Below are 8,463 nucleotides of genomic sequence, written 5' to 3'. Positions count from 1 at the left end.
GACCACCTGCTCGACCGCAGCTTTTCTGGACAGGTTCTTTTATACGGAGCCGCTAAAGTGACACGGTAATCATTTTTAATAAGGCGTGGCCACTAATTACTATATTGAGGCCACGAATTGTTATTCTGAGACCAGGAATTAATATATTAAATTAATATACGAGGGATAATAGAGTGATTTATTTGTTAGTAATTATTTATGATATTATTATTTATAATATAAACTATAAATAATCTTTTTACGTCCTTTGGCTAATATGAAATATACTACAATCTTCAATCCTAGTGTGACTTTTATTTTGTCGCGTGCTACCTGAGCATTGAATTATAAGCTGCACTTATATTTTATTGTATTGCACTGTGTATTGTAGTTTATTGTATTGTATTTCTAAAGCCAGCATCTCTGATGGTATGGGGGTGTGTTAGTGCCCATGGCACGGGTAACTTGCACATCTGTGAAGGCCCCATTAATGCTGAAAGGTACATACAGGTTTTGGAGCAACATCTGCTGCCATCCAAGCAACGTCTTTTTCAGGGACGTCCTGCTTATTTCAGCAAGACAATGCCAAGCCACATTCTGCACGTGTTACAACAGCGTGGCTTCGTAGTAAAAGAGTGTGGGTACTAGACTGGCCTGCCTGCAGTCCAGACCTGTCTGCCATTGAAAATGTGTGGCGTATTACAAATCGCAAAATACGACAACGGAGACCCCGGACTGTTGAGCAACTGAAGTTGTACATCAAGCAAGAATGGGAAAGAATTCCACCTTCAAAGCTTCAACAATTTGTGTCCTCAGTTCCCAAACGCTTATTGAGTGTTGTTAAAAGGAAAGGTGATGTAACACAGTGGTAAACATTCCCCTGTCCCAACTTCTTTGGAACATGTTGCAGGTATCAAATTCAAAATGAGTGAATATTTGCAAAAAACAATAAAGTTTATCCATTTGAACATTAAATATCTTGTCTTTGTAGTGTATTCGGTTAAATATAGGTTGAAAAGGATTTGCAATTCATTGTATTTTGTTTTTATTTATGTTTTACACAACGTCCCAACTTCATTGGAATTGGGGTTGTAGTATATTATATTGTATTTTATTGTATTGCATTGAATGGCACAGAGTTCTGTGTTCAACTCTGTTCCTCTTTCTCTCGGTATATACAGTGACATTTGTTTCTAGCAGTATCTGAGCTCAGGACTGTCTTTTTCTCTACCCTATTGGTAACTAGCAAAGATACTTTCTCTAGACAGACAAAGCACTTCTTGTAAGTCGCTCTGGAGAAGAGCGTCTGCTAAATGCTGTAAAGGGAAGTGTAAATGTACCTCTGCCCTCTGCTGATGATTAAGAAACTCACTTGCGTTTACCTCACATGAGCAGCAGAGGGCGATATTGTAGCATTAAACTCCACTCAGTCTCTAACTGTGCCCTGAATAACCTCCTCTCTTCAGTCTATTCCTATACAAAAGTAATATTGTTGTATTTTGCCTGAAATATTTTTTTTAAATAAATAAAAGTATTGTACTGTGATGCTTTTAAAATGTTAAATGGCCATATCAAGACATTAAGACTTGAATTTACCTCCTTTTTTATATAAAGGATGTTTAAGTTCATGTAAACACTGTTGAAAATGTTATGTTGAAATACCTCCTTTAAGGACGCCCATGGTTTTGCTTACAGGGAACATTCTACTGAATTAGAGCATAAGAAAAGTGGATAAATGAAGCTGAGTTTTTAAATATTAAAGGGTTACGTTATGATTTATTTCATTTATTTATTTATTTATTCAGTGCATTAATTGAGACAGTAATAAGCTAAACACGAACACCATCATCATTTATAGGAGTCGTTCTATTGGGAAGTGTGTGTCTCAAACCCTAACCCCTAAATTTACACTTGTCACAATCATACATGCATTTTTTTCCCCAATGTTTTTAAAGATATTTTTTATATATTTCTTTGAAGAGCTAAAGGTTTAGCTAGATTTAACTGCACACACTCAGGAGCACAGAGGTGTGAACAGTTCAGCTTTAAGAACACGTCATAAATCTGATGTAGACTTTTTTCTTTGGGCCTTTTTCTCAAGAACACACACACACACGCACACACACACACATTTTCTAAGCTGATTCTCCACAAAAAGGACAAAATGGAATGTTCAATCGTTTATTTGAACAAAATCATTATTATTAAGCTGTAGCATCATTCAGATCAAAATAGTTTTTTTTACCCTAAAGTCAGTTTAAAACTCCAAAATGAGTTTTCAACTCTGAACAAGTTCGGTAGAATGATCCTTATCCTAATTAGAAGATGATTGCAGTCTTTATGCGTCCAAAGTAAAGCTCATCATAACATCGTAAACACATACAATCACTGTGAGTTTACTCCTTTGGGAATGATGACCTGTAAAAATGTACCTCTCACCGACATAAACATTCCCTGTGCTCCAGATTAGAAAACGGAATTGGACGTTTACGGTAAAAGTTTATTACTATGTAGATATCACTCAGTGGAACCTGATAAACGTGGACTTGGCAGACGCACATCTACACAGACACACACACACACACACACACACACACACACACACACACACACACACACACACACACACACACACAAAACCACGCCTGAATGGATAACTGAACCCGGACTGCAGCACCTTAAAGCACCTCATTGATTAACACTGAACGTCCGGTGAGTCAAAGTCAGAATTAGTGTCCTCAGCCAAATGAGAAGTGACAGTTCACACTTAGTTTCAGAGAAGAGCCAATCCTGAAGTTCACTGACATTTACAGCCATAGATATCGGCCCTCGAGCGTACGTCCTCTCAGTGCAGGTCACTAATTTCAATGGCAGGAAATCTATACACTCATTCTCAGATTTGTGTCATAATGGCAACGTAATACACTTCTGCTGACTGGTTATATCCTAGAGTAGCATGTAATATGTTTTAGATGGTTGTATTCTGATGTCTTATGTACTCTATTTGTCTGTTCCGTAATCAGACTTGGGCAGATTTAGTGATTCTAGAACCCTATGTGAAAGACAGGATTTATACAACAGGTACAGTACTCCAACTTCCCCTCACATGCACACACATAATGCAGGCATATGGAGGCTGGTTTTCATTAGCAATCTCTATTGTTTCTGTTCAAAAACAGAAACATGGTTATTTATTAGAGAAACAAGAGAACAGCGCTTCATGCTGCTTGTCAAGGGTCAGCTCCCAGTTTCAGTTTCCGTTTCCCAAATACTTTAGCTGCCAGGTGAGCTGTGCTAATTAATAAAAAATAAATATACATAATAAACAGACATGCGTTCAACAGCGTCTTCTCATAATCCACAACCATCACTGTAATGTTTGATTTGATGAGTTTTCAACATTAACAACCAAAGGTACTGAAAGGAGGTGGTGGAGATCTATTTAAATTCAGTGCATTTATTGAGACAGTAACAAGCTAAATATGAACACCGTTATCATTTATAGGACTCTTTCTATTGGGAAGTGTGTGTCCCAAACCCTAACCCCTAAATTTACACTTGTCACAATCATACATACATTTTTTCCCAATGTTTTCAAAGATATTTTTTATATTTTTTAAGGTTTAGCTACATTTAACTGCACACACTCAAGAGCACAGAAGTGTGAACAGTTCTGCACTTCAAGAACCAACATGAATTTAACGTAGACTTTTTCTTATTCTCAAGAACACCTTTAAGAAAAAACTTAGGAAGATATAGATGATTGAGGCCTATTGTTTTGGAGTCAATGTGTCCCAAAGTTTGAAAATCAGTCTGTAACATTAGGAATTATCACTACCGAAATGCATTTTCTGAAATTGAGTAAATGTCTGTGTTTGAATGAAAAATATTATGATTTTATGTGTGTACAGCTGTTGAAAGCTATGTTTGATAGTTATGTACTGACTAGTGTTTTGAGTTCTGCTCAAAATTGGCTAAAATTGTTACTACCAAAATGTTAGCAATGACAAAATGGAATGTTCAATCATTTATTTGAACAAAATAATTATTATTAAGCTGTAGCATTATTGAAATCAAAATAGTTTTACCCTAAAGTCAGTTTAAAAGTCCAAAATGGGTTTTCAACTCTGAACAAGTTCGGTAGAATGATCCTTATCCTTATCCTAATGTCCCAAAGTCTGAAAATCAGTCTGTAACCATAAGAATTGTCACTACTGAAAGGCATTTTCTGGAATTGAGTAAACTTCTGTGTTTTAATGAAAAAATGATTTTATGTCTGTACAGCTGTTCAAAGCTGCCTGTCAAGCTGGCTGTCAAAGCTGTGTTTGATAGTCATGTACTGACTAGTGTTTTGCGCTTCAAGCTGCCTGTCAAAGGGTGAGCTCCCAGTTTCAGTTTCCATTTTCCAAAAACTTTAGCTGTGCTAATTCCTCCAAATAAACAGACACACATTCAACAGAGTGTCCTCTTTATCCACGACCATCACTGTAATATTTTATTTGAGAGGTTTTCAACATTAACAAAGGTACTGAAACTTTTGATGGAGTGTCTGCACTGTCTGAAAAAAGAGTACAAAAAAACATCTCACAAGCCAAACCAAACCATATTTGTAATATAGATAAATGTAAGGTCATTATATTTGTAGTGAACTATGCTGCCTGTCACCGCTGCATAAAAAGTGAAAACAGACAGTTAAAACAGAAGTTAAGACTCTTTTAGGGCTGTCAAAGTTGGGACAGTATTTAGGAAATTTTATGCAGTTAAGATGTTTCTGTAATACTGTTTACTGCACAATATTAATATGTTTTTGTCTCTTATCTGACATTAGATAAGATTATGAACTTATTGACTGTTGTTCTGTAATAGCGTCTGTCCTAAATTCAGTCCTAACTGAAGTCATCATGGTGACTGAGAGATAAGTTAAGATTTCATAATTAAAGATTTCTGCAATACAACCCCTGGATATGATTTGAGAGTGGAGAGAAGTACTTTTGGGGATGTATTCACAGAAATTATTTGGGTGACTATTGACTTCGAGTGTTTGCTAGCAAAGTTAGCCTCATGACTCCAGTTTAAAACTAAAGAAGTAAAATTTGGACGCCCAATGTGTCTTGGCTAATTGATTAAGTCTGCAGTAAGTGGAAAACTGTAAATGAGATTTTTTTGCCGATGCATTGCTATAAGCTTGACATACACTCAAATTCTATTTTATTATTTTTATATTTACAAAGTGAAAGTAATAAACTGTTCTGAACTGAGCTAACTATAGACACCGGAAAGAGGACGGAGTGTGTATGTGATTATGACTATTTCATGCTTTGTCCATGATGAATTGAGCATGATGGTGTTACTAATCTAGAGGATTGATGTGGTGTTTCAGGCCAGACATATTGTCTGGGGGAAAGTGCACAGACACCAGACTCTCTTTTGCAAGTACAATCTGTTGTGGAGCTCAGCCAAGCCTGCTGACAGACAATCTCTCTTCAATGTGCTGTATTATATCAGTTACAATATTTTGCTGCTGTGGTTTTTCAGTTTACATGTATCAGTTTACATTGTGTGCACATTGATGAATGGACTAAAAGAAATGGCCCAAAATAACTGGAGTGGGCGGTCTGGTTCCATTGACTTACATTAAAAGTAAAGTAGGCTTTTTGCTTTTTCCTGTAAAGTTGTCATTTTGGAGATGAGGTTTTCTTCTGACAACAGTAAATTGTTTGTCTGCATGTAAACTGCCTTTTATTGGATTTTAATTCTTTAATGTCTATTAAAATCAGGCTCAAGTTGAATAGAATTAAATTGGCTAGCACTGCAATATTTACCTTTGTCTGAGTTTAACTGCTTCGTCGTTGATATATAGACCTAAATATATTATGTAAATCGCCTTTGTCATAAGAAAACCTTGTATCTCCAAAATGATAACAAAAAAAAATCAACAAGACATAAAAAAATAAATAAATAAAAATAAAAACATGGGAAAAAATTACAAAAAATGCAAGAATTATTTTCTCAAGATGAAATTTAGGGGTTAGGGTTTGGAACTGTCATCTCCCAACAGACATACCCAAGAAATTTTATATACAGTATACACAAACCAGTCGCTCCATTCATATATGCACATCCTTGTATCTATACTCATTTTATCAGCTCCACTTACTGTATAGCTGCACTTTGTAGTTCTACAGTTACAGACTGTAGTCCATCTGTTTCTCTGCTTGGACCCTCACTGAGCAGGTATACTTGGGTGGTGGACCATTCTCAGCACTACAGTAACACTGACATGGTGGTGTTGTGTTAGTGTGTTGTGCTGGTCTGAGTGGATCAGGCACAGCAGTGCTGCTGGAGTTTTAAACACTGTGTCCACTCACTGTCCACTTTATTAGACACCTTGTTGATCCACCTTGTAGATTTGAAGTCAGACACAGTAACTCATCAGTTGCTACACAGTTTGTGTTGGTCATCCTCTAGTCCTTCAATGGTAGACTATTCTCAGTCCTGCAGTGACAGAGAGGTGTTTAAAAAGCACTCATATCAACACAACACACAATAACACGCCTTCACCGCCTCCACCGCCTCCACTTTTGCTTCAGATCTGAAAAAATCCACAGGAAGACAACTCAACATTTGGCACTGTATCACTACAGTCTTGGCCAGGTATATGCCAAACATGCAGAGTCCCTGTCTGATCCAAATACCATCTTAGCTTCGTCTGTCTTCTTTTCATGTTCTTTTCCAAACCTTAGCCTAAAAGTTTTGTGCTGATTTGTTAGTGACAGTCTTCTTCTTCTTCTATATTGTCTGTAGAGGTTGAGTTCATGCAATGACTGGCACACGGTCTGGGCACTCACTGAGAGGCCAGTTTCTAAAGATAAATCTGGAATCACTGGTCCATCTGGTTTTCAGTGAAAGATTGCATAAATAGCCAGCTGTGTGGTTTGCCGCCTTTTGAGGACAGCTGTTGTTGATAGCGTGGCTCCTCTGATACTTCCTTATAACTGCTGCAGCTGAGTTTCAGCTTATGTTTAGTAGTTTACCAGTGTTCCTGTACTCTCTTCCATCTTTATGAAGTTTCACTGTCTGGTTTATCACTTTGTCTGACAATTCCTTGCCATGTAGAGACACAATGGATTACATACAGCCTATAAGAGACCCAAATTGAGCACGATTCGGGTGTTAACAGCTTGGTTTGTCTAGCAATCAAGGAAACAGCTGAACATCAATGTTTTGATCAAAAGATGTCACCGGGCTTAAATAATTAGCCTTCCTTAGAAAAGAAAAGGGATCCCAGGTGTACTGACCTTGTGACTTGACTTTATTCATTAGACTCTAATTTCAATATAGCCTGTCTAATCAGATTATTTTTAGTTAAACATAAGAGCAGTGTCATGTTGTTTGAATTACAAAGTATGTGGCCATTTCAATAAAATACTGTTTAAATTCATTTGGCATTTTAGTGATATTTAACACAGGTGTACTCACTTTTGATGTATGCAGTACATGGTAGTGGTAGGCGTACCTAATAATCCCATTTCACCCCTCATCCCTACCACTCAGCCTTTAGCCCTCTGTTTTGCGTGTTCATGTCTAGGGTTGGGTGTCCCAATTTTCGTTGAGATAGAGGGGCAGGGTGAAGTATTAGGGCTACATGGCCCTCCAAACGGAGGTTTTTCAGAGGCTCACTCCAAACGGAGTGTTATAAAAAATAGAAAACACACAAATATAAGTATTTTCTCTGTTAAAAAAGTACTATAACTGTCGCATGGTCTTAGTTTACTGTCGTTTCAATGTATTGTGGTCGTTTTCTTCATAACAAGCACAAAAAATTTGCTAATAGCATGCTAATGTCTCGGGAACTAGCTAGCTAACTTTTCCGTTCCCCTTAAAATAGTCCGGCAGTGTTGACACCTGAACCAGATTGTAACTGCTGCATCATTTAAGGTGGAACGGGAAAATTCGAACAAGAAGCTGGTGAATATCTGACTTCGGCTTCGTATCACCAAAGAATGAATGGAGGGTGATAATGAATAATCGTCTTATTCCCCCTCTTTGAAGGCATACGATGCCCTAAATGTAACTAAAGCCCAGCGGTGAGGAGCTGAATCTTCCCCTTCTCTGCTGTCACTGAAGACGAGCCGGGTCGCCCACAGAGCAGCGCTAGTAGCTGTTAATGAAGTGATGTGGTTTTTTTTGTTTTGTTTTTTTTATTTGAGGGTTGTCCCATTTCATAGGGCAAGATTTCAATCACTACCACTAACTCAGGCCCAAGGAGTTAGGGTGACACTCAAAAACAAGGGGTAGAGGTAAAAAGAAGAAATGGGATATATCTAAGTAGATATATGTACAGCCCATGTCTATTTAAGGTCCATTTTCCTAGTGGAGTCACTTGGGACTGAGCAATGAACTTCCACCCACTATCCCCAACCTTCAAGCTCAGCTGCCCTCAAGCTTCAAAGCATACATGCACACACACACACACACACAAAA

The sequence above is a fragment of the Pygocentrus nattereri genome, chromosome 22 (assembly GCF_015220715.1).
Source record: "Pygocentrus nattereri isolate fPygNat1 chromosome 22, fPygNat1.pri, whole genome shotgun sequence".
In the NCBI taxonomy this organism is placed as follows: Eukaryota; Metazoa; Chordata; class Actinopteri; order Characiformes; family Serrasalmidae; genus Pygocentrus; species Pygocentrus nattereri.
The sequence above is the reverse complement of the archived record's forward strand: the minus strand, read 5'-3'. Positions refer to the sequence as shown.